Source organism: Myxocyprinus asiaticus, chromosome 38 (genome assembly GCF_019703515.2).
Source record: "Myxocyprinus asiaticus isolate MX2 ecotype Aquarium Trade chromosome 38, UBuf_Myxa_2, whole genome shotgun sequence".
NCBI classification, from domain to species: Eukaryota; Metazoa; Chordata; class Actinopteri; order Cypriniformes; family Catostomidae; genus Myxocyprinus; species Myxocyprinus asiaticus.
In genome coordinates this window covers 30,418,757-30,446,466 of record NC_059381.1, presented here as the reverse complement: position 1 = coordinate 30,446,466, position 27,710 = coordinate 30,418,757, and the positions used below count along the sequence as shown (strand labels likewise).

Below are 27,710 nucleotides of genomic sequence, written 5' to 3'. Positions count from 1 at the left end.
AATAAATGGGGAAGGATCCAATATATGCTGATTAAATATTAGACAGAAATGAGGTTTGTTTGGTAGATGATGTGCAGGGCGTTAAAAACACATCCATTCTATTTTGCCACTAAAACTCCTGTTTATGTAATGAGTAACACTGCAGGATCCCTGAGTAACCATTTTACTGTGAAAATAATACAGATCTAACAACAACAAACTAGAACTTTTTTGCTGGGAAACAAGACTTAGAAGAACTGTGAGTGCTGCAGGTGCGTGGGGTGAGTGGGGGTGGTGATGTAGTTGACGGGTGTGTGAGAGGAGGAGGGGCAATAGGTGGCATGGTGGATGCGGCCCAGCACTGGGGGTCCAGGGTGTGAGGTAGTGGTATGTTGTGGAGAGCACGAGAACATAGGACGTGTAAGGGTGTAAGGGTGGCTGGCCGCACTGCTCCTGTACCAGGAGGTAGTACACCATGCCGGGGACCACCGTGGGATGGGGCTCCATAGCCAGAGGGGTGCCTGAAGAGAGGAGGGTATGGAAGTGAGTGTGAGTGTACAGCGCAGAAAAGAGTAGACTGTTTGACAATCTCAAGGCGGATGTGCCAGTTGAGAGTGTGGAGGTTTTTGGCAGGGACAGCAGAGGAGGGACGCTGACACATGCGGATGGGCTCAGGGTAGGCCTGGGGGATGGTGTGGTCAGCAGCGGTAGCAGTGCTCAGGTATGTCTGGAACTGAGCCTCTGCAGCCGGCTGCGGGTAAACCTGCTGCATCTGCACCATAGAGTGCCAGTAACTCTGCTGATACCACTGCAAGAAAATAGAGAACACTCTGTAATATTGCACAGAAAATACCAGTAAGCAAACAAGCTAATAAGGAATTATGTAAAGTCAGCTGGGTAGGGTTGCATTAGGGATGGACATTTTTGAGTAATTTTGAAGTCGAGTACTCTAACCCACAAAAATCGAGTAATCAATTGCTTGTAAATTTAAATGGCCCTCAAAATGTTTACATACCCTTGAATGTTTGGCCTTGTTTCAGACACACAAGGTGACACACAGGTTTAAAATGGCAATTAAAAGGTTAATTTCTCATACCTGTGGCTTTTTAAATTGCAATTGGTGTTGGTGTATAAATAGCCAATGAGTTTGTTAGCTCTCACATGGATGCACTGAGCAGGCTAGATACTGTCAAAAGACCTGCGTAACACAGTAATGGAACTTTATAAAGGTGGAAAAGGATATAAAAAGATATCCAAAGCCTTGAAAATGCCAGTCAGTACTGTTCAATCACTTAAGAAGTGGAAAATTCAGGGATCTCTTTAGACCAAGCCAAGGTCAGGTAGATCAAGAAAGATTTCAGCCACAACTGCCAGAAGAATTGTTCGGGATACAAAGAAAAACCCACAGGTAACCTCAGGAGAAATACAGGCTGCTCTGGAAAAAGACGGTGTGGTTGTTTCAAGCAGCACAATACTTGCTGACCCCTCTCCAAACATAGCGCTTATGGTTGTGACCATAAAGCTCTATTTTGGTCTCGTCACTCCAAATTACAGTGTGCCAGAAGCTGCGAGGCATGTCAAGGTGTTGTTGTGCATATTGTAACTGGGCTTTTTTTTTTGTGGCATTGGCTTCTTTCTGGCAACTCGACCATGCAGCTCATTTTTGTTCAAGTATCGTCGTATTGTGCTCCTTAAAACAACCACGCCGTCTTTTTCCAGAGCAGCCTGTATTTCTCCTGAGGTTACCTGTGGGTTATTCTTTGCATCCCGAACAATTCTTCTGGCAGTTGTGGCTGAAATCTTTCTTGGTCTACCTGTTCCACTTATTAATAAGTGACTGAACAGTACTGACTTGCATTTTCAAGGCTTTGGATATATTTTTATATCCATTCCCATCTTTATAAAGTTCCATTACCTTGTTACACAGGTCTATTGACAGTTCTTTTCTGCTCCCCCTGGCTCAGTATCTATCCTGCTCAGTGCATCCACATGAGAGCTAACAAACTCATTGATTATTTATACACAGACACTAATTGCAATTTACAAAGCCACAGGTGTGGGAAATTAACCTTTAATTGCCATTTAAACCTGTGTGTCACCTTGTGTGTCTGTAACAAGTCCAAACATTCAAGGGTATGTAAACTTTTTTCAGGGCCATTGGGGTGATTTCTGTTACTATTAAGATTTAAAAAGGAGCCAAACAACTATGTGATAAATGGCTTCATGTGATCCTTAAATAAAAGACAGTTTTTTGCATGATCAGTCATATTTTCCAGATGGGTTCAAAAGTCTCCAAATAGCTGTAAGACCAAGATTTTTTTAACATCCTATGAAGCATCATTGTTGCTCTAGGGGGCTTACACACTTTTGCTTCACTATGATCAAGGACTGAGTCCATCAATATATTAAAGTCTCCTCCCAATATTATATCATGAGGGGTGCCAGCAGCTTGCAACATCCCTTCAAGATCTATAAAATAAAGCCCCGTTAGGTGCATAAATATTAACCAAAATAAGACTTTACCCCTGAAATTCTGCTAAAACAATAATGAGTCTTCCTAATTTATCTTTAATCTGTTTGAGACATTTTAATTGTAGATGCTTACTTATCAATGTAATGAATCCCCTGCTCTTACTTGAGCCAGAACTAAAGAAAACATGTCAACCCCCTATCTTCCCAAATTTTTCAGCTTCCTGCGGGGAAAGATGCGTTTCTTGAAGAAACACTATATCATATTTCTAACGTTTAAGAAGAGAAATAACCTCCCTTTTTTAATGGGGTGCCCCAACCCATTCACATTCCATGTAGAGAGAGACAATTCACTCATATTAACATTTCACATTGACATATTAGAAAAAAATAGATTGTGTCAAAAACAAAATTATAAAGACCACATTACAACATTAGTGCAACAATCAAACCCCGAACCAAACAAACAGAAAAAAGAAAAACATGCGCATTAACCCCACGCACGACATCGCCAACTGGCGTCCATCCCTCTAAACTCAAACAGTCCATGTACGACTACGAGAGCCCCTGTGACAACTTTGCCGTCGGATTGCTCAAGTCCGGTGTTTCTATACAGATTTTGTGAATTACACAACAAAAGATAATCTATAAAACAAACTCCAGCCAATAGGCGGAACCAGCACAGAAAAAAAAAAAAGGCGCTCAGTTTCCTCAGTCAAACGAATGTTCAGTGAGCCAGCCCATTCGGCTGCTACATGAGTGCAACAAATGACCTAATCATTCCAATGACTTGCAAGAAATGCTCCACAAAACAAACTCCAACCAATAGGAGGAACCAGCACAAAAAGAAACAAAAAAGGTGCTCAGATTCCTCGGACAGTCAAGTGAATTTTCAGTGAGTTGGTCCACTTGGCTGCAACGTGAGTACCACAAAATAACTTACTCCATTGACTTTAAGAAGGACATCGCTTGCTGTGGGCATGTGAATGTTTTACGGCCAGCCTTCGCATCTATTCCCAATTTGTCCGGGAACATCAGTGCAAAAGCACTTTCTTGCATTCCTTGAATCGATCACGTTTCTCTCGTCGAATTCGCAAAGTCTGGGAACAAGAAAATGCTGTGGTTCTTCCAAGAAAGCCTTCCTTTATTCCTCGCCTCGTGTAACACAAGATCTTTATCGGATGATCTCAGAAATTTGGCCAGAATTGATCAGGCCTGTCTCCCTCAGTGGATTACCGAGCTGGAACGCTGTGAGCTCGCTCTATTTCCAGTTTATGGCTTATTAGGTCGAGCAGACTCAGAAAGAGCCCGTCCAGAAATGTCACCATATCCTGACCCTCTTCGGCCTCAGGAATTCCAACAATACAGACGTTATTCTGCTGGCTATATGTCCACCAACTTCTCCCAGACATGATCCAAATCCACCTCAGTCGCTAGCGGATTAGCAGATAATTCCCTCTCCGATGACTCCAGATAATCTGTTCCTCAACATCCCCCACTCTTGTAACCACCACAGTGAACTTAGTCTCCATGGCAGTGATTGGTCGACATATTACAGCAAGATCCTCCAAGTCAGCATTGCCGACATGTTCAACATTTCTCGCCAAATTTCCCCAATTTCTCAGACCAAATTGGCTCCTGGGCTCGAGGCCTCCGCAGGTGTGTCAGTTTGAGCACGTAAGTGTCTTTTAATGTCTCCAGATCCCGAGGATTTTGAATTCTTTGACATATTATCCTCCTAGAACAGTTATGGAACAGAGTGTATCGAATCTTACCAGTTTATGACAGTGTTAAAACTAGCAAGGTGTGCAGAGCTCGCCGTTCACACGTCCGAACCTCGCATGCCGTCACGTGACTCCCGCAGGCAGGTGGTTTTAATGTTGTAGCTGATTGGTGTAATTATATATATATATATTTTAGGGCTGTCGGTTTAACGCGTTAATTCAGTGCGATTAATTATATAAAAAAATAATGCGTTAAAAATTTTCACAATCATGTCCCCGGACTGTAATAAGGAATATTCCTAAGCAATTCAAGTTTGAAGTACCACCTGTTTTCTCCAGGGGACAGCGAGCAAAACTTTAGCTGTATAGGCAACACAGACCTTATACAGAGAACAAACCAACCCTTCAGCAGACACGAGGACAAGCTCTTGTGTTCAAAACACAGCTTGATGGAGCGCAAACCCAAATATAGGGATCTCAAGACATGTTTTTCTAAGTATTGACCTACATTTAACTTGACACAGTGAGATGCTCCAAAAGCTTCCATTAGACGCAGGTGTACATTAACACGTCCTTAGACAAGTCCTCATAATAAATCTCGGACTGATCCACAAATTAAATTGCAAAATGGATTGCTGTGAACTGTACGCCAATGATTGGCCCATGTTCTATAATATGCAAATAAACAATACATTGGATTCTAAAGCCACTTTTTGTATTGTCTTATCAATACTTAACTCTTTTGCCACAATAATGTAATGCATTTTAATTATCTGAATACTTTTTAAATAATATACTGTATATATACAGTTGTGGCCAAAAATATTGGCACCCTTGGTAAATGACACAAAAAAAAAAAAAGTCTTGCTTATCCTTTTGATTTTTCATTCAAAATATTATCATCTAATGGATATCAAACAACGGCAAATATTTTTGTAAAAAAATACAAATAAATTATATATGTCAAATATGTGTGGCACAATTATTGGCACCCTTTTATTCAATACTTTGTGCAACTTCCCTTTGCCAAGATAACAATCTCTGAGTCTTCTGCTATAATGCCTAATGAGGTTGGAGAACACATGAGAAGGGGATCTGAGACCATTCCTCCATACAGAATCTCTCCAGATCCTTTAAATTCCAAGGTCCATGCTGGTGGACTCTCCTCTTCAATTCACCCCACAGGTTTTCTATGGGGTTCAGGTCAGGGGACTGGGATGGCCTTGGCAGAACCTTGATGTTGAGGTCAGTGAAACATTTTTGTGTTGATTTTGGTGTGTGATTTGGATCATTGTCCTGCTGGAAGATCTAACCACGGCCCATTTTAAGCTTTCTGGCAGAGGCAGTCAGGTTTTGATTTTTTTTTTCTGTTGGTATTTGATAAAGTCTATGATTCCATGTCTCCGAACAAGATGTCCATAATCTCTTGCAATAAAAACAGTCCCACAATGTCCACCACCATATTTAACCGTGGGCATGGGGTTGTTTTCCATATGGCTACCTCTCTGTGAGCACCAAACCCATCTCTGGTGTTTGCTGCCAAAAAGCTTTATTTTTGTTTTATCGGACCATAGAACCCAGTCCCATTTGAAGTTCCAGTAGTGTATGGCAAACTGAAAACGCTTGAGTTTGTTGTTGGATGAGAACAGAGGCTTTTTCTTTAAAACCTCCCAAACAACTTGTGGTGATGTAGGTGATGTCTGATTGTAGTTTGTGACTTTCTGACCCCAAGACCCAACTCATTTCTACAATTCTCCAGCTGTGATCCTTGGAGAATTTTTGGCCACTCTAACCATCCTCCTCACCATGCGTGGAGACAATATAGACACACGTCCTCTTCCAGGCCAATTCTTAACATCTCCATTTAATTGGAACTTCTTAATTATTGCCCTGATGGTGGAAATGGGTATTTTCAATTCTTCAGCCACTTCCAATTTTGTGAAGCTCAACAACCTTTTGCCACACATCATTCATTTATTCTTTGTTCTTACTCATTGTGATGGATGACTAAGGGAATTTGGCTTGTGTGTTACCTCATATTTATACCCCTTTGAACAGGAAGTCATGGCTATACAAATTCATGTTCCTAGTCACCCAAGTGTACTAAAAATGTAAAATATGAATGGGAATATACTTCAGGTATATTTTACTCATAATAATTTCTAGGTGTGACAATAATTGTGGCAAATGTATTTTGGAGAAAAATATTTAATATGAAATCCCCCCACCCCCAATTAGTTTATTTCAATTAAAGGTTAGATTGTGAATATTTTGAATGAAAGATCAAAAGGATAAACAAATAAATTTTTCACAGCCTTCTTTGTTCATATTTGCCAAGGGTGGCAATATTTTTGGCCACAACTGTATGTATATGCGCGCGTGCGCGCACACACACACACACACACACACACACACACACACACACACACACACACACACACACACACACACACCATTAAAACCACTGACAGGTGAAGTGAATAAAATTGATTCAATCGTCACAATGGCACCTGTCAAAGGGTGGGATATATTAAGCAGCAAGTGAACAGTCAGTTCTTGAATTTCATGTATTGGAAGCATGAAAAACGAGCAAGTGAAAGGATCTGAGCGACTTTGATGACTGGGTCAGAGCATCTCCAAAACAGCAGGTCTTGGGGGTGTTCCCGGTATGCAGTGGTTAGTACCTACCAAAAGTGGTCTAAATCAATCCCAGAACAACAGCAAAGGACCTTGTGAAGCTGGAGGAAACAGGTAGATAAGTATCTATATCCACAGTAAAAGGAGTCCTATATCGACATAACCTGAAATGCTGCTCAGCAAGGAAGAAGCCACTGCTCCAAAACCACCATAAAAAAAAGCCAGACTACAGTTTGCAAGTGCACATGGGGACAAAGATCTTACTTTTTGGATACATTTCCTCTGGTCTGATGAAACAAAAATGGAACTTTTTGGCTATAATGACCATCATTATGTTTAGAGAAAAATGGGTGAGGCTTGCAAGCTGAAGAACACAATCCCAACTGTGAAGCATGGGGGTCATGTTGTGGGGGCGCTTTGCTGCAGGAGGGACTGGTGCACTTCACAAAATAGATGGCATTATGAAGAAGGAAAATTATGTGTATATATTGAAGCAACATCTCAAGACATCAGCCAGGAAGTTAAAGCTCGTCGTAAATGGGTCTTCCAAATGGACAATGACCCCAAGCATACCTCCAAAGTTGTGGCAAAATGGCTTAAGGACAACAAAGTCAAGGTATTGGAGTGGCCACAACAAAGCCCTGACCTCAATCCGATAGAAAATTTGTGGGCAGAACTGAAAAAGAGCGTAGAAGCAAGGAGGCCTTTAATCCTGACTCAGTTACACCAGTTCTGTCTGGAGGAATGGGCCAAAATTCCAGCAACTTATAGTGAGAATCTTGTGGAAGGCTACCCAAAATGTTTGACCCAAGTTAAACAATTTAAAGGCAATGCTACCAAATACTAACAAAGTAAATGTAAACTTCTGACCCACTGGGAATGTGATGAAAGAAAAGCTGAAATAAATTATTCTCTCTCCTATTATTCTGACATTTCACATTCTTAAATTATAGTGATCCTAACTGACCTAAGACAGGGAATGTTTTCTATGATTAAATGTCAGGAATTGTGAAAAACTGAGTTTAAATGTATTTGGCTAAGGTATATGTAAACTTCTGACTTCGACTAATATGTAATTATATATATATATATATATATATATATATATATATATATATATATATATATATATATATACACACACACACATACATACACACACACACACGTAATTATTTAAATATAACTATTTATAATTATAAAATTAAATTGTTATATGAGGGGAGAGGTCAATAAAGAATGGGCAGAATGGTTCGAGCTGATAAAGGCTATGGTAACTTACATAACCACTCTGTGTTTTGAGTGGATATCAAAAGCAAAACACCATTAAACTGTCAGAGACATCCTGCAGTATTGGATCTGTGCTAGATCTAGATCTCCATACAACACAAGCCCACTTACCTGAACCCCCAAATTGTAGTAGTACTGGAGCACTTTACAATCTGAGAAAAAGACATTCAAGTTCAAAATTAGACAAATATTTAGGATATTATTAGACAAACAGTAGCGGGGTTCATCTGACCTCTTGGAAGGTCGCTGCCATTGGGGTCATAGGAGTAGGGTGGAGGTGGTGTCATGGCAACCGGTTCTCCTAGCTCATTCAAAAACAATGGAACTGCTGGGAGAAAATGGTATAAAAATGAAATGGTATTAAATGTATATGGTTGCTATACCACATATATAGATGTGATCAGCACAATAAAGCTCAGGTTCATCCTTCAGTGTAAGTCTGTGAGGCAAAAATTGCAAATCCAATTGCATAGAAAGCAATAGCACACCTACTGTTTATCATTTATGTCCATAATGCGGGACAAGTTACACACCCGAGTTTAATAACAGAGCATGAGTAATAGAAACAGTGATGCTTGCCTTAGCTTATTAACAGTCTAGGTGTTAAGAGAGATGCTGTATGTATATTTCAGATTAAACTGTAGTATACCAGGTCTGCACAGAACATTCTGTGGTGAAGGCTGTCCAGGTGCGAGGATGTTGTTGGGCTGGAGGGGGTTTGGAGGGGTCCAAAAACTCCCAGAGGATGAAGAGGAGGAGTTTGAGGTGAAGATTGCTGCTGGGGCTGAGTTGATTGGCTGAGAGGAAGAGATGACAGATGACTTCACAACCACCTGAGAGGATGATGGAGTTACACATATCCCATTGGTTTGTTTAGAGAACCTGAGCAAGACAGTGTTATGGTGACTGAAACTGTGGTTTAGTGATGTGGAATACTTGCCTGTTGAGAGTAACTGTAGGTAGCGACACCCTCTTGTGGTGACCCAGCATGAACTTCCTTCTTGAATGGTCTACATGATACATCAAAACCTCATAATACATCATACAGTTATGCTTAGTTTTAGAGCTAAATGAGAAAAAGGGGGTAGGCAAAATTCTAAGTGCAATTTGTGACATTTACCAACATCTTGCAGATTATGCAAATTTAGAAAAATTGTCTATAAAATATATACACATTTCATTATACAGTATATGAGATGTTTTAAATAACAATTTCCCCTTAATAAAATCTTTTGAAGTACTGTCCCATTTTCCATATTCTCAAATACAGGGAAAAATGGAAACTGGTTTAGTGAAGATTGTGTTGCTCTCCAGGTTTTCCCACCAGAACTCATGTCAGCCACATAATCAGCATTTTGGCAGACATATGACAAATGAAGTCTAGAAGGCATAACCAGATTGGTGGTAGACTCAGCTGCTGCAGCATACACAGATGGACTCTGGAATCCTTTAAGAATTGTGCACACTGGATATCATGAAGAGTGAATAATGCTGAAACAACACTAAAATTGTAGCCTTTAATGAACTGACCTGAGGCAGAGAGGTACTCCTCTGCGTATTCACCTAGGCAGCACAAACAGGTAAAATTAACATCCATCCATCATAACATACGGGCTGTGTCTTGAAACCTAGTGAGCTGCCCAAAACAAAGTCCTCCAAGATACCTCTTGCATGGCAAAAACTGTTTTAAACTGTACATAAATTTTTTTTCTTTTTTTTTTTTTTTTTTTTTTTAAATCAGAGGAGCCATAATTTCAACCATTTTAGCTATTGTTGTCAAGTAGACTTAAATTATGTTTAAATCTAGAAGCTAAATCAAGGCATGTTTTCCGTGTTTTATATGTTAACAATATATTGTAATTAGGGCTGTTGATTTAACATGTTAGTATGAAATAACACATTCAAATTTACACAATTAATCATGCCCCCTAAATTCTGTAAAAAGCCTCGATGATGTTGCGTTCCACAGTCAGCAAAGGGCAGCCTCAGTTTGGTCTGTACTGGCAACGCACCTGGTCAAACCAACGAGCAGGCAGCACAATCAATTCGGAGCCTTTCACAGATGATGCACTTTTGCGTTCAAAGTAGTGATGGGAAGTCAGATTCTTTTCCGTGAACCGGTTCTTTCGGACGGTTTGTTTCAATTAACTGGTTCAAAAAACCGATTCACCAGTTCATTTACGTCATCATGTAATGACGTCACTATATATAATGCTAATACGCCGGCGTTGCAGAATAAACACACAGACCCATTCAATAAAGCCACATATAAGGGCATATTGCTGATAACATTTTATTTTGTGTTTATTTTCATCAGTGTTTCATTCAGTGATCTTACAATACATCCTACATTAAAAGTTTTGCACCTAAAGCGCCCAATACTGACACTGATTTACAAACTCGGATGTTCTACACGTCTAAAGCATATAAAGTGATTAAACTAGTCTTAATCAACTCACCCTTTTTTGACAGAAACCATGATCCAGCTCATCACAACTTCAGATATAATCTGCATGCACAATACTCAATAGTAAAATTAGTTTACATCTCTCGACTGAAACGTTTCGCCCCCTCATTCAAGTCCTCGGTTCACGCATGCTCATCAGCTGCTCACTGATCAGCAGTTCTCAGTTCTCTTATGTCCGAAAGAGGCGATTCTCAGATCAGTGTACTGTTGACTCGAGAACTGCCGTCCTCGGATCAGTGTACGGTTGACTCGAGAGCTGTAGACTGGATCATCTTCATACATTGACGTCATAAACATATTTCCAGTATGTTTTACTGTCTGTTGTTCAGCAAAATACACCTGAAACATTCATTTCGCCCCTTAATCATACACATGCTCAATGTCAGCAGCTCATCGGTTCTCAGTATATCGGACACCTCCGAAAGAAGCGATTCTCAGTTCAGTGTACTGTTGACTAGAGAACTGTTGCGAATAGAGCGTTCAGTCCGAATTGTGAACAAGTTGGAGCGGTTAGTTGGCAAAAGCAGATATCACCAATTCTAGGATTATCTTACTCCCGGTTATCGGCTCATTTTGATTAGGGGTGCACCGATACCACTTTTTCCTCTTCCGATCCGATATCAGAAATCTCAGTATCGGCCGATACCGATCCGATACCAGTGTTGTTTTTGCATAATCAGTTTAGAATATCTTTACATTATTGTGTGGAATTAATTGGGAGTACTCTTTAATATGTAAAGAAACAAAAACCTCTAACTGCACATTATTTCAATATAAATGTATAGCTTAAGAAAAACTTTATTGTTAACTAGTAAACTGGATAATGTAGCAGCAAAATCAACAGTAATTCCAGTCTTCAAGTCTTCAGTACAAAAGAAACCAGTGTTCTATTTTTGCCCTTTTTTTTTTTTTTTTTTTTAAATGTTTCAAATTGCATCTGGACTTTAAAGGATTCAGATCTCTTTTTTGTTCAATTTAGTTGTAAGACAGCAGTCCACTTTCCATTCACACAGTTATTTTTTGGAACCCATTCAACTTAAGTATTGTTATAAATTGTAAACAAATACTAATGTGACAATAATAATAATAATAAATTATTAATATTATTATTGACTTACATATAACAGTAATATATTTAAATCGTGCACTTTTTAAACCCTCATGCTTTTGACATCATATACTCTCCAGGAAGTCCTGTATGTGCCTGTTTGTAGGCAAGTTCACAGTAGTTTAATTCGTTTCTTATTCAAATTCTGGTAAAATGCATATTATAAGTGAACCGAACTATCGAGCATCTACATCTGAGATGCTGTTCTTCAGTAGCGCTCAAATATTGCGCACCGCTGTGTGCGTGAATTTGTGTCAACAGAGCAGCACCATTCACTAACGCGCTGCGCATACTATATATTTATTTATTAAACACAGCCTTTTGTAATTCACAGAGCTATCACACGTCTTCAAGTGGCTTTGAATGAAATGCACGAGTCCTATGAACTGCTTTAATGGTGTTTTTATGGTTCTTTTATGTCATTTTTGGAGCTTGATAGTAATGAACATGACTAACACACAGTATCGGATTTGGATCGGGTTCGGTGGACCGATACCTGATCCGTCTAAAAGCTTCAGTATCGGTACCGATACCGATCCAGGTAATTTCGATTCGGAGTGTCAGGCACATCCGAGAGACAGGTTAAGATAGAGTAACTTGTGGATCAGTGCTGACTCGTGACACGAACAGTTTCAAACGATTCAGTCCGATTTGGTGAACTAGTTCAACTCGTTCACTAAAAAGAACTGATTCAAAAGAATGATTTGTTTACAAACTGGACATCACTAGTTCAAAGACAGAGCACAACAGAATGCAGATCTTGAGACACTTTTTTTCAAAGTTTCAATCTTTTTTTGGAATGCCCAATTCCCAATGCGCTTTAAGTCCTCGTGGTGGCGTAGTGATTCGCCTCAATCAGGGTGGCGGAGCACGAATCCCAGCTGCCTCCGCATCCGAGACAGTCAACCCGCATATCTTATCACGTGGCTTGTTGAGCGCGTCGCCACGGAGACATAGCGTGTGTGGAGGCTTCATGCCATCCACCGCGGCATCCCTGCTCAACTCACCACACGCCCCACTATAGTGACAACGAGGAGGTTACCCCATGTGACTCTACCCTCCCTAGCAACCGGGCCAATTTGGTTGCTTAGGAGACCTGGCTGGAGTCACTCAGCACACCCTGGGATTCGAACTAGCAAGCTAGCGAACTCCAGGGGTGGTAGCCAGTGTCTTTTACCACTGAGCTACCCAGGCCCCCAAGTTTTCAATTTTTATCTCGACACAGCATCTTAAAATGCGCATTTATGGTGCGAAACTAGGAATGGGACAATAATGAATTTTGATATATCGTGAACCAAAAAAAATCAATAAACCATATCGTGACATAACTCAATATTTTGAAAATTGCAACATTGTTTTCTGTCCATGTGATCATAAATAAAATGACCTGTCAAACATCATAATCTCTCTATTGCTTGATTTTACCCCTACTGACTTATTTCTATACTGTTTACAGGGTTCACAAGGTCCTTAAAGTGCTTGAATTTAGCTTTCAGAAATTAAGTACTGGAATACATGGAAAATCACCTTGTTTTAATGAAAAGTGCTTGATTAAAGTGGATTGTTTCCTCTGTGTAAAGTATGTCCATCAACGATATGGCGATTCCACTTTCATTGAATAATGTGTCTTAATATCCTTTCTGTTCTTTACAGTCAGGTAAAGTAAAAATAAATATTAATTTCAATCTCTCACAGCATGGTTGCGCTCAAGAAACAGAGATTCCTGTTAATGTCCGCTGAACCGAAACACTGCGAGGCGCTTGTTGAACTCTTAAAGTGACGGTAACCTTTTTTAGAGTTTCTTATACAAATGAAAACTCAATGTTATTACTGTAAATTGCATACATTATTTCAAATAGTGATAGCTCACATTATTATCCACTCACTGGCCACTTTATTAGGTACACCTACTTATTCATGCAATTATCTAAACAGCCAATTGTGTGGCAGCAGTGTAATGTATAAAAACATGCAGATATGGGTCAGGAGCTTCAGTTACTGTTCACAGCAACCATCAGAATGGGGAAAAAAATGTGATCAGTGATTCTGACATTGGTATGATTGTTGATGCCATTTAGTAGTTTGAGTAGTTCTGAAACTGCTGATCTCCTGGGATTTTCACACACAATAATCTCTAGAGTTCACTCTGAATGGTGCAAAAAACAAAAAACATCCAGCACCATTTCTGTGGACAGAAGCTCCTTGTTGATGAGAGAGGTCAACGGAGAATGGCCAGACTGGTTCGAGCTGACAGATAGGCTACGGTAACTCAGATAACCACTCTGTACAACTATAGTGAGCAGAATAGCATCTCAGAATGCACAACATGTCGAACCTTGAGGCGATGGGCTACAACAGCAGAAGACCACATTGGGTTCCACATCTCTGTCAGCCAAGAACAGACAACTGAGGCTGCAGTAGGCCTACCATTTGTGTACCTCAGCAGAAATCCAATTTGTCAGACCAGGTGATGTTTTTCCAATTGTCTACTATCCAGTTTTGGTGACCCTGTGACCACTGCAGCCTCAGTTTCCTGTTCTAAGCTGACAGTAGTGGTACCCAGAGGGGTCTTCTGCTGCTGTACCCCATCTGCCTCAATGTTCGACGTGTTGTGTGTTCAGAAATGCTTTTCTGCGTAGATCTGTTGTAACGTGTGTTTATTTGGGTTACTGTCACCTTCGACCAGTCTGGCCATTCTCCAGAAGAGAAAGGTATATGAGCAGCTCAATATTATTTAAACTTTGAGCATTTGTATTGTGTATTAAAGAACTTTATTTTGATGAGAAATTATAAGCATTTTGCTACATTTTTTCCAGAAAATAAACAATTTTCTGTAATATTCTCATTTAAGTGTTATTATATCGAATCTAGATTATATCGAATTGTGAACCTCATATTGTATATCGAACTGAATCGTGAGAACCATATCATCCTATCCCTATGCGAGATGCTCCAAAAGCATCCGTCAAACGCATGTGTATATACAACAAAGACAAATATTTGATTAAACAAAATGTTATCTGTACCTTGGTCACCAGTAGTGCTCCATTCATCAGGGTCCTCCTCTGATGATGCCATGTGCTGTTTGCCTGATGGTGGGATTGGACTGGGGAACCTCGGCACCCAGTAAGCAGTGGCCCCTGGAACCATGGCGCTGGGGACCGCTTGACCCTTCAGATGGACAAAAGAAAAGTGGTGATTCCAACATAAAGACCCATCACATTCCCAGCTATTAGTAAATTTGGACTGGGTGTCTCACTGGAATTGGTGAGAAGGCACTTTCATCAGTGTCTTCAATCTCATAGAACATAATACTGCCCTCCACATCCTGGGTTTCCTCTCCCGGCTCAGGAAAACAGCTCAGACACTCTTTATTCAGAGTGTGCATCTGCTGTCGACATCTCACACGCACGCACGCACGCACGCACACTTAATTTATACAGTTTTTTATCTGAGTTTTGGTCTTCATATAAAAACATCCTTTAAATTTAGTGAATACATTGCTATGCCATATGATTAATTTTAGTTGATTGTAGTCTGACTGTAATGGCATACAATTTAAGTCAACAAAAATGTTATATTTGACAATAATAAAAGTGCATAATGACGAACATGTGCGTCAAACTGTCACTGATGCATTCACTGCAGTTATTTTCCTGTTCATATACAGTATTATGTCATATTATATTAGCTACAGGTATGACCTGCACATCCGAATTAAGTGTGCATTTACTTTTGCAACTGCTTTTTCAAACTGTAACAGATCAAACTTACCAATTTTTTTTTTTTACACACTTAAAGAATAAAAATAAACATAATACATGTATCAATATATAAAAGATTTACAGGAATCAACATAAATACAAGTGAAAACTGTTCTAAAAATTAGTACTAAGCTCCTTAAAATTAGCTACACCACTCGCCAAAGCCATTTTTTAAACAAATTCGGGACTTGGCATGGGATAAATTTGGATCCTGCATATAACATGTTGAGCAAACTGTACTTGTTCATTGCAGCTTCATTTTCATTCACATCAAATTAGGTATAGCATCTATTATGACTAAGGACTATAATCTAAAATTATTTTGAAAGTTAATGTTTCCAGATGTTTCCCTACCGAGACCTGAATGAGTAGTTATCATAACTCTGGTAGCAGCGCTTGCCAGGACTGGGATAAAAGGCCATCTCTGGTCCGATAAGATGGTGCCTGTTCAGGAATCGGACCAAACTTCAGACAACAACAGATGTGGCATTGCGAAGGGGCTACAAAATAGATTCACATGCAAAGGATATGGAATAAATGAGTAAACGCTGAATTACTCTACACAACGTTAGCACCCATATTTCTCTGTAGTCAGAGTTGACAGATTTCACAGAAAATTGCATAGTATATGATGGGTGGGTACCGACTCCGATCTAGTCAGAGGATATCAAACATGTTTGATATTTGAGCCAACTATCCATGACTACAGAAATCTTGTAGCGCATGATGCTGTTCAGATTTTAAAATTTGTGAAGTGTAATCCAGCCTTAAGGACAGTAAAGCGCATGTCTTTGCCTTTATGACAGATACGTTTTACAGGGTCTCCACACCTTTTGACCAATGAATTCCCAATCCATTCCCAATATGTAAATACTGAATAAAGATTTTTTTTTAAAAGTAACTTGAGACTGCACTCATACAAATAAATTTCTAGGTGTACGAAATGTTTTTCCAGGACTTTTTAGGATTTCGTTCATTACCATGACTTTTCCAGGCCTGGTTATCACGATTTATAAATCCCTTGATATTTCCAGGTTCCCCATGACTGTGGGACCCTGTTTTCATCAACTTCAGAAGACAACAAGAAAAAAATGAATAGGTGTCTGTTAAGAAGCATCTAACCTGGGTGGTCCGTACCCACGAGGAGGTCTGAGCGGAGGGTGGGGTCGGTAGTGTTCATAGGCTAGACCTGCTGGAGGTGGAGCCGGGTCGTGCATCCCTGGAGAATAGACAGGGTGAATGTTTCCTGGTCCGGGCTGCAGGCGGGGAGGTAAACCAGTCTGAGGACGACTGTAAGACACTGCCATCAACGTCTTACCACGAGGCTTCTTGAAGAACCGTTGCCTCCCGCACAGCTCTGGGTCTGTATAAGGAGCACTATAGTGACCCAGTAACATACAATCTGATCTGTTCAAGTGCCCTGCAGACAAGTACAACTCCTTAAAGACCCCTTGAAATTGCCCCATGAGTTTTGTGTCTTTTAGTCCATGTCTAATAGCTTTGAGGCCATTTACTGTGTATACTAGTGTACAACTAAAAGTGAATGGTGAAGGGGCCCTAATACAAGAGAAGTTGAGAAGTGGCCCCCCTAATTCTCCAGCATACTGCTCTGGATGGTTGTAGGAGTTTCCCTTTCTGCTTGGCGTGATGTTCCAGGCTGGCACATGATTCACTGGCTTCAGATTGGTCAAGGAAACCAGGTGCCTTGAGGAATAAAAGAGGACATTTACTGATGCTCAGAGACGTGCGCAGATGAGAAAGTGCTGATACTTAACTCACTTTTCTCCAAGCTCCTCAATGAACACGGTCACAGCAGTGGTGCGAGTTCCCACTTCCTGTATGAAAGCATTGTAATACATCCCTTTTGGATCTAAATGGAGCTGGGAAACAAAACATTGAGGTCATATGTTAGGGGAGGAAACAGTCAGGCAGAGGAATCTTTATCATTGAAAAACACTTGTGTTACTAATAGGGGTTTGCCATATCAAATGAGATCATATTTTGGAACGTTGTTAACACTTTAACCTGATGACAGATTTTGCCCCACCTGACACTTATCTCCCAAAAAATACTGCCTGCCAGCAAACACCATATAATTGGTCTTCTGTAGCTCTAAAACACAGGATTATCACAAGGCACATGACATTGAAATGATGCAAACACTTAAAAAAATATAACTCTGGACTAAAATGCCAGGCATATTTGATGAGTAAGATGAAAACAAAGGTATAGTTTGAGCAGATGCTGCAGGCATGTTAGAGTTGACAAATTAATTGCTGTTAGTACACTTACCTGCTGTGTCTCATTAGGTGATAATTAACAATTTGACTTGCCCACAGGCATTCCCAAGGGCATTTGGTTGAATCACAAATCATCAAGAACATATCCAGGTTTTATTTTACCCAAAATCACAATGAAAAAATTAGCTGTATTTCGCATTAAGAAACTGAGTTTAATTTTATGGCCATAAACCACTTCAACTCTGGGGCATTTTTGGGCTGCTGCCGCCTGCAAAAACATTTACACACTCAAAATTTAAAAGCTCACCTTACACATACTGTGGAGTAAATGCCAAAAAAATTTTTTGAACCCAATTATTCATAAATAATATTGTATGTTTACAACCTAATGATGCATAAAAAAAATTATTTATACAATCTTATGATGGGTAAAATAATAACAATAATAAAAAAAGTATTTTTTGTTGTCCAAACTTTGTAAGCACATAATTCTGGTTCTGTTCACCCCGTCTCCCTCCAAAGTCTTATTTTATGCCAATAGGTTGCAGCAAGTACAAGAAAAAAAAAAATTCTCTATTGCCTTCAATCATAAAATGCTGATCTGAAATGTAGGTGGTGCTCTAATGCATTTTAGCCCTCACAGATGTGCTCGTCCATAGACAATCAGTCTAATTTTCAGTTCATACACTCACGGCTCCAGACTAAAAAACTGACTTGGGAGCCGTTGGCTCCTAAACTGAAACGTTAAGGAGCCAAATGGATTTTAGTAGCCAAATCACAGAATTGCTTGATTTGGATTACTGTTCAAAAACAAGATAGAAAGCAGAAGAAAAGACAGCTGATAACCCATTAATTGAAGGTTTAATAAACAGTATACAGTGGTGTGAAAAAGTGTTTGCCCCCTTCCTGATTTCTTATTTTTTTTTGCATGTTTGTCACACTTAAATGTTTCAGATCATCAAACAAGTTTAAATATTAGTCAAAGATAACACAAGTAAACACAAAATGCAGTTTTTAAATGAAGGTTGTTATTATTAAGGGAAAACAAAATCCAAACCTACATGGCCCTGTGTGAAAAAGTGATTGCCCCACCTGTTAAAACATAACTTAACTGTGGTTTTTCACACCTGAGTTCAATTTCTCTAGCCACACCCAGGCCTGATTACTGCCACACCTGTTCTCAATCAAGAAATCACTTAAATAGGACCTGCCTGACAAAGTGAAGTAGACCAAAAGATCTTCAAAAGCTAGACATCATGCTGAGATCCAAAGAAATTCAGGAACAAATGAGAAAAAAAGTAATTGAGATCTATAAGTCTGGAAAAGGTTATAAAGCCATTTCTAAAGCTTTGGGACTCCAGAGAACCACAGTGAGAGCCATTATCCACAAATGGCAAAAACATGGAACAGTGGTGAACCTTCCCAGGAGTGGCCGGCCGACCAAAATTACCCCAAGAGCGCTGCGACGACTCATCCAAGAGGTCACAAAAGACCCCACAACAACATCCAAAGAACTGCAGGCCTCACTTGCCTCAGTTAAGGTCAGTGTTCATGACTCCACCATAAGAAAGAGACTGGGCAAAAATGGCCTGCATGGCAGAGTTCCAAGACGAAAACCACTGCAGAGCAAAAATAAATTAAGGCTCGTCTCATTTTTGCCGGAAAACATCTTGATGATCCCCAAGACTTTTGGGAAAATACTCTGTGGACTGACTAGACAAAAGTTGAACTTTTGGAAGGTGTGTGTCCCATTACATCTGGCGTAAAAGTAACACTGCATTTCAGAAAAAGAACATCATACCAACAGTAAAATATGGTGGTGATAGTGTGATGGTCTGGGGCTGTTTTGCTGCTTCAGGACCTGGAAGACTTGCTGTGATAAATGGAACCATGAATTCTGCCGTCTACCAAAAAATCCTGAAGGAGAATGTCCGGCCATCTGTTCGTGACCTCAAGCTGAAGCGAACTTGGGTTCTGCAGCAGGACAATGATCCAAAACACACCAGCAAGTCCACCTCTGAATGGCTGAAGAAAAACAAAATGAAGACTTTGGAGTGGCCTAGTCAAAGTCCTGACCTGAATCCTATTGAGATGCTGTGGCATGACCTTAAAAAGGCAGTTCATGCTCAAATACCCTCCAATGTTGCTGAATTACAACAATTCTGCAAAGATGAGTGGGCCAAAATTCCTCCACAGCGCTGTATAAGACTCACTGCAAGTTATCGCAAACGCTTGATTGCAGTTGTTGCTGCTAAGGGTGGCCCAACCAGTTATTAGGTTTAGGGGGCAATCACTTTTTCACACAGGGCCATGTAGGTTTGGATTTTGTTTTCCCTTAATAACAATCTTCATTTAAAAACTGCATTTTGTGTTTACTTGTGTTATCTTTGACTAATATTTAAACTTGTTTGATGATCTGAAACATTTAAGTGTGACAAACATGCAAAAAAATAAGAAATCAGGAAGGGGGCAAACACTTTTTCACACCACTGTATATAGTTGAGAAGATAAGTTTGCATTCACTTTTCTCAAATGTCCACACCCCTTTCATAATTTATACAAATATAAGAGATAAAATATTTTTTTAATTTAGTACTGCTCTTCAGAATCTACATTACAGATATTTGCATATAGTAGTGTGTTGTCTTCTTGAGTATCAATGCATGTTTGCACCTTATGTAATAGTTGTGTACAAGTCCCTCAATTGTCCTAAGTGCCAAAAGCTTTATTATATATATCAGTACTGTGCAAAAGTCTTCGGCACATAAGATGTTTCAAAAAACATCTGTCTTAGGATGGTTATTTATATCTGCTATTTTAGTGTGTCAATAGGAAATATACATTTTATACTTCCAAATATTCCTTATGCAAATAGAATAGAATAAAAGGGAGCCCTGCAACAGATGGCATGGCAGAATTGAGACAGCCTAAATAAAAGAAATGTGGCGAATTCTCCAAGAATCTTGGAACATCCTATCTGCCAACAACCAAGAAAAACTGTTCAGGTGTAAGTAGGAGAATTGGTGCTGTTTTGAAGGCAAAAGTGTTCACACCGAATATTGATTTAGCTCTTTTCTGTTTACTGGACTTTGTATGACATTAATTGATTAATGAAAACTATGTCATTATTTTTTTTAAGAAATACTCACTTTGAAAGTTTTTCACAAGTGCCTAAAACTTTCGCACAGTACTGATATTTTAATTGTTTTAAAATATTGCCTTAGTCTTTCTTTACTGTTACCGGATGGCCCCAGACACAGAGACTACAAGAGTGCAAATTGAATGAAATCCCAGATGCAGTTTACTGTGCTACTCCAATAATTACCAGAAGAAAAAAAAAAGTGGTACACAATACGGGACTTTTAATTATAAAGAAGCCTGAAATACACATGGGACTCTTATTTTGAAATTCCCGTGCTCCCAGTTGTGAGCTCACTGACGGCTGATTCGCTGAGAAAGTGAATCTGATTCAAACTGCTAACCTGAGCTCAAACCCTCAGTTCTTTTCAGGTGATTCATGAAAAAGATCCCGTTCAAAAGAATCATTTGTTCACGACTCTCACATGCTGGGTTTGTTGTTGCGTGCGGTGCAGCAAGCTCTTTAAAAACAGAATGGGTGAAAAGCGGTGTGAGACACTGGTTGTGCGCATTCTAAAAATATATTCAATAACTCACAAGATATCTGACGAAACCACATATGAATGCACACAACCCGACTGTCGCCAATGGCGACTAGATTTTAAATTATTGTCGCAATCAATAATTGGTCGCATTTGTGACCATTTTAGTCGCAGTCTGGAGCCCTGGCACTACCCCCATTGTTTCATCGAATATCTCGGCCTCTGAGTGGACTAGAAGCTCAATCTAGGTGTCATTAGAAAGCGGAGATCCTCTCCTTTGTGATGATATATAACATTTTATCATCAATAGTTGATAACATATTTCTGATGATTTGCATAGCATGCTTTTCCTGTTGGACCGCATATTTTGTTCTAGACATCTAAGATATAACGTTAGATTATTCACACAAGCAAGATCACAGACATAAATAATATTGTGATTCACTTTGTTATTCTTTTAAAAAATATTTTAAACAGTGGTATTAGGGTAACAAAATAAAGTACAGTAAAATGTGACCACTTTCATGACAACAAAAGTCACAATGCAAAAAAATAAGTCATAAAAAGGCATAATTTTTTTTTATGCCAAATATAATTTCTTATTTTTTACATATTGATTTTGGGGTGAAAAAAATAAATTCACCATTTTAGTAATAACATTATATAGCTGAACTGATCTTTGACAAGCATCAGTGACTCTATTCCATCATAGACTCAAAGTCCTGTTGGTTCTAATAAGCATCAGCACTACTTACTCAAAACAAGAGTTAATAATAAAAGCTCTTAAAAAGCAACTGGAGTGAACAGACCTTTGCGACTGTCATGCCACACGTCAAATTCCACACTGCGATACAGCTCTGGCTCCAAGGCCTTCAGTACTTTGTACGGTAGAGCCAGTTTTCCTGACCATTTGGTAGCCTGGGGCAAAGGGAGATGTCCATCAAATACTGATGAAAGTTTATGGTCTCATAAATGATGCCTTTAGTCACCTTCAGGTCCTTAGCTCCAGTTTTGGCTTTGTCTTCGAAACGGTTCTGACCGCCCGGCTCCCAATCCTCTCTAGAACAAAGCCAAGCAAAACAATTATTCCACCAAGTCACCAAAAGCTAGCCACTGGTCAATCCAGGTTACAGACTGATAACCAAGTAGGCTATACTACTGCCAAAAGAGAAGTCGGTTTAAAGGTGAAGAGTGTAGTTTTCACTTGCAGCACCAAACAGAAATGTAAACATGACTGGTTTCTCTAATATGAGGAATATGTGGCATGTCAGCTGTTGACCATTTTTAATGTTTGCAGGAAAGATAAAATGAAACGGAAGACCTCTGAGTGCGGTCCTCTGGAGTATCATAGCCAGCGTCCACACTGCACACAGAGTGGCTGTTTCTGTACCGCCGCCCACCAATTCTGAATCCCTCCAGCACCACCTGCAGCTGTTCTTCCTCAATGCCCAGAACATGAGTGTATAGCAGTTCATACAACAGAGCTGAAAATAACAATGTATATCAGAATTGTGGAAGAAATTTACAATATTTCCCAATGACAAGGCAAAATGTTATCGGTTGGCATGGTTAAGATTGCATTTTACAAAGAATTTAGTCCTGATGCATGGTTAATTCACCCTGACATATTGCAGCATTCATTGGATAGTTCTTGGGGTATACAATGTCATAGTGGCCATTGTTTGAGCAACACAGCAAAATCTGTGGGGTGGAATGCAATTGGATGTCATTGCTACATTATAACAAACATAATGGGCATTATTCAAACACAAGCAGATGTGTAAATCAGTCACATCCATTTGTATTTAAAGGGATAGTTCACCCAAAAATGAAAATTCTCATTTACTCACCCTCATGCCATCACAGATGTGTATGACTTTTCTTCTGCTTAACACAAAGCTTTTTAGAAGAATATTTCAGCTCTGTAGGTCCGTACAATGTAAGTGAATAGTGGCCAGAAATTTGAAGGTCCAAAAAGCATATAAAGGCAGCATAAAAGTAATCTACGACTCCAGTGGTTAAATCCATGTCTTCAGAAGCTATATGATAGATGTGGGTGAGAAACAGATCAATATTTAAGTCCATTTTTACTATAAATCTCCACGGTTACCTTCACATCATTTTGTTTTTGGTGATTCGCATTCTTTGTGCATATCACCACCTGCTAGGCAGGGAGGACAATTTATAGTAAAAAAGGACTTAAATATTGATCTGTTTCTCACCCACACTTATCATATCGCTTCTGAAGACATGGATTAAACCACTAGGGTCTTATGGATTACTTTTATGATGCTTTTATATGATTTTAGGAGCTTCAAAGCTCTGGCCACCATTTACTTGCATTGTATGGACCTACAGAGCTGAAATATTCTTCTAAAAATCTTTGTTTGTGTTAATTTTCATAAAATGTTACAATGCTATCACATGACCTCATTACATTGCATGTTGTATTCAGTGAGTAATGTCAGTTATCATCTTGGAAACAAAAAACGTTATTTTGCATTTTTAATCCAATTGAGTAAAATGTGATTCACTAGCGCTATTTTAATTGAGGAAGTCAGGAGTGCACAGAAAATCCATTAAGTTTCCAGGCTGCTATAGAATATTTTGCATGGTTCATGACATTAAATCTTTGAATGTTTAATTTAAGCATGAAATCTACAAACACGATTGTATATTTTTTGTAAAAAATAGTCCATATTTTTGCAAGGAAGGAAATTCTGAGTACTTACATTTTCCCCTAATGTCTTTGTTTTTGTCTGTACAACAACCTTTTATAAAGACTGCTGCACCTTTATTTGAATGAACAACCACTTTGTTGCACACCAGTCCAACAAAAAACGAACTGTGGTTGGTTGTTGTACATGGCAAAAAGTGGGCGTTTCATGGTTCAAATATATTCAAGTTGAGTCGGGAATATCCTAATTTTGTGTTCCATGCACATGAATGACCAAGCGAAGTCATATTTACCAGTTTGAAATTTTCAAACTCAATTTCTAGATGATACCTGAGATGTAACGTTGGAAAGCAATGATTTTGCAAAATTTCATCTCTCCATTTCAATAATATGAATTTGTTATACATGACTGATCTAATAGTCAACTTATGTAAAGCTAATCACTCACCCTTTGCGGTTTGTTTTATGCAAATTAATTAATTTGCCAGAACACATGCATTAATAAATCATATAGGCAGTGTAATAAAGTGATCCAGGTATATTCACAGGTACAACAATGTGTATTTGTTTTAGTTTGGATTCTTAATATGTTTCTGACTTGAATTCATGACATGTCGTAATAACAAATTCCAATTTTGGATGTAGGAGCTTCTCAGGTACACCTTAAGGCAGCGTAAGCGGTCCATTTGCAGACTTCAACCACGAACTGAATTAGCATGAACACAAAATGTGAAATGAGAGCTTTGCTCATTCCTCACCTTTGGTAAATTGTCCTCCTCTCCAATCTCTGTTGGCGGCTGACCTGGATACCTGTAAATGACAAAGCACCTCCTGCGCCAAAACCCATTCACATAAGAACGTGTGCCCAAATCACTATGCCATTACATTTCGATTGATTCTCAACTAAACCTGGAAAATAATGTCAGTCTCATTTCAAAGGATGACACAACCTGGATAGGATTTTTGGTTAAGATCTGGTAAGTTATAGGTCCAGGCATTTCACCATAAAATACATGAGAATACTGTAATCAAACATGGTTTAAAATATAAAAATATCTTATTGCAAATAAGAGGCTTTCAGACATTTAGATAAAGGGACAGTTCCCCACTAAATGAAAATTCATCTTTTACTCACCCTCATGCCATCCCAGATGTGTGACTTTTTTTCTTCTTCTGCTGAACACAAATTAAGATTTTGTTAGAAGAATATCTCAGCTCTGTAGGTCCATACATTGCAAGTGAATGGTGGCCAGAACATTGAAGTTCCAAAAAGCACATAAAGGCAGCATAAAATTAAATTCACAACTCCAGTGGGTTAATATGTCTTAGGACCTCCACAAGTCTGGTTCATCTTCAGGAGCAATTTCCAAACACATGAAGGTAGCACGTTCATCTGTACAAACAATAGTACACAAGTATAAACACCATGGGACCATGCAGCCATCATACCACTCAGGAAAGAGACGCATTCTGTCTCCTAGAGAAGAACATAGTTTGGTGCAAAAAGTGCAAATCAATCCCAGAACAACAGCAAAGGACCTTGTGAAGATGCTGGAGGAAACAGGTAGACAAGTATCCATATCCACAGTAAAATGAGTCCTATATGGACATAACCTAAAAGTCCAGAACTCTGAAGTTCCAAAAAGCACATAAAGGAAGCATAAAATTAATTCACAACTCCAGTGGGTTAATATGTCTAATGAAGTGATACAATTGGTTTCAGGTGAGAACAGACCAAAATATGACTTTAAGAATGTGAAAGTGAAGATTTATAGTCAAAAAAGGAATTAAATATTGATCTGTTTCTCACCCACACTTATATCGCTTTAGAAGTCATTAATTTAACCACTGGAGTCTTATGGATTACTTTTATGCTGCCTTTATGGGCTTTTTTGGACCTTCAAAGTTCTGGCCACCATTCACTTGTATTGTATGGACCTACAGAGCTGAGATATTCTTCTTAAAAATCTTTGTTTGTGTTAATTTTCATAAAATGTTACAATGCTATCACATGACCTCATTACATTGCATGTTGTATTCAGTGAGTAATGTCAGTTATCATCTTGGAAACAAAAAAAATAAATTCATTTCTGTTCTGCAGAAAAAAAAAAAAAAAGGAAGTCATACACATCTAGGATGGCATGAGGGTGAGTAAATGATGAGAGAATTTTAATTTTTCGGTGATCTACCTAATACAGTTCACAACATCTAATAGAATGTGCAAAGTATATATTGTTCTTAAATATGGCAGTAAGAGGCTCTAGACTGGAGAAGAAGAAAATTAATAATCCATTGCATACCTGTACAGTAAAGACAATGCTTTTATCTCCACTTGGCCTGCAGTTTCCTGTGAATTTAGTACATTACATCAGTGCATTACTCTTGAAAGTTTAAAGGAGTTCCTGTTAGCATGCAAGACCATGAAGACAAACCTTAGGATCCTCCAAGCGTTCCAAATACTTCTCAATGATCCTTCAACAAACTGCAAAACATAGTAATACCACAACACTAACATACTGCGCATGCCCAAATGTCTGAATTCACTCACAGGCTCAAAGTTGCATCTGTTTGCCCTCATGAAGTTGACACACTCTTTTCGTATCCTTTGATGGTCATTCTGGGAGTAATAAAGCTTTTATCAAAATGAAAACATCAATTAAACAGCATGTATTCTCAAAATATGGCGCGCGCACACCTGGAAGTATCGTCTAACTATTGTTTCAGCAGCTATGGTACTTCATGCACGGGTTTCTGGAATAAGTATTTCCACAATTATTGATTAAGAGAGCAAAGTATACAGTTTGACATTATTTCACCTGCAATTTTATGAAATACCTGCTCAGAAACAGCTCGAAACAGACAGGACGCGTCTCTAGCCATCATTTTTCGGTAGAGCCCGATGCTGGCCAGGTACTCGTCCATGTTTACAAAATACTTCTTCAAGGCTTTCTGCATCTTAAAGAAAGGATCAATTAAAAAACAATACATATACAGAGCTTCACGGCTTTCCGCCGTGAAGGTCGAAAGTTTCCTTTCGGGTTTGAGAATGAAACAGCTGCTGCAAATGAAGTCTGATTGAAGCGTAACACTGTCTTTTAGCGCGACTTTGGATTTAAAAATGATGATGCTACTTTTATGAAACACCGCTGGAGTACTGCAACTGGCTTTAATTGGAAAGGTAACTTTGTTACATTGCTATTAATCTTCTGCAGGTCCAATAAATATGAAATTGGAACTTTGCTTAGGTATACACCTAATGTTCATTTAATAGGCCATTTTCAGTTCAGTAAGTCTAAGTGGCTTTCTTTATAGGCAGGACTGCAGACAACACACAGTTGCCAAATATTAGACGGGAAGTTATGACTTTATAAACATACAGTTGAAGTCAGAAGTTTACATACACTTAGGTTGAAGTAATTAAAACTCATTTTTTAACCACTCCACAGATATAATTTTAGCAAAAATTTGTTTTGGCAAGTTGTTTAGGGCATCTACTTTGTGCATGACACCAGTAATTTTTCAAAAAATTGTTTACAGACAGATTGTTTCACTTTTAATTGACTATATCACAATTCCAGTGGGTCAGAAGTTTGCATACACAAAGTTAACTGTGCCTTTAAGCAGCTTGGAAAATTCCAGAAAATAATGTCAAGCCTTTAGGCAATTAGTCAATTATCTTCTGATAGGAGGTGTACTGAATTGGAGGTGTACCTGTGGATGTATTTTAAGGCCAAC

General features: G+C 39.0%; 1 pseudogene; it reads right to left on the bottom strand.

Annotated features, from left to right (window-relative positions):
* Positions 1-227: 227 nt before the first annotated feature.
* LOC127428780 (putative bifunctional UDP-N-acetylglucosamine transferase and deubiquitinase ALG13) lies at positions 228-26,930 on the bottom strand (annotated as a pseudogene).
* Between the last annotated feature and the right edge of the window lie 780 nt (positions 26,931-27,710).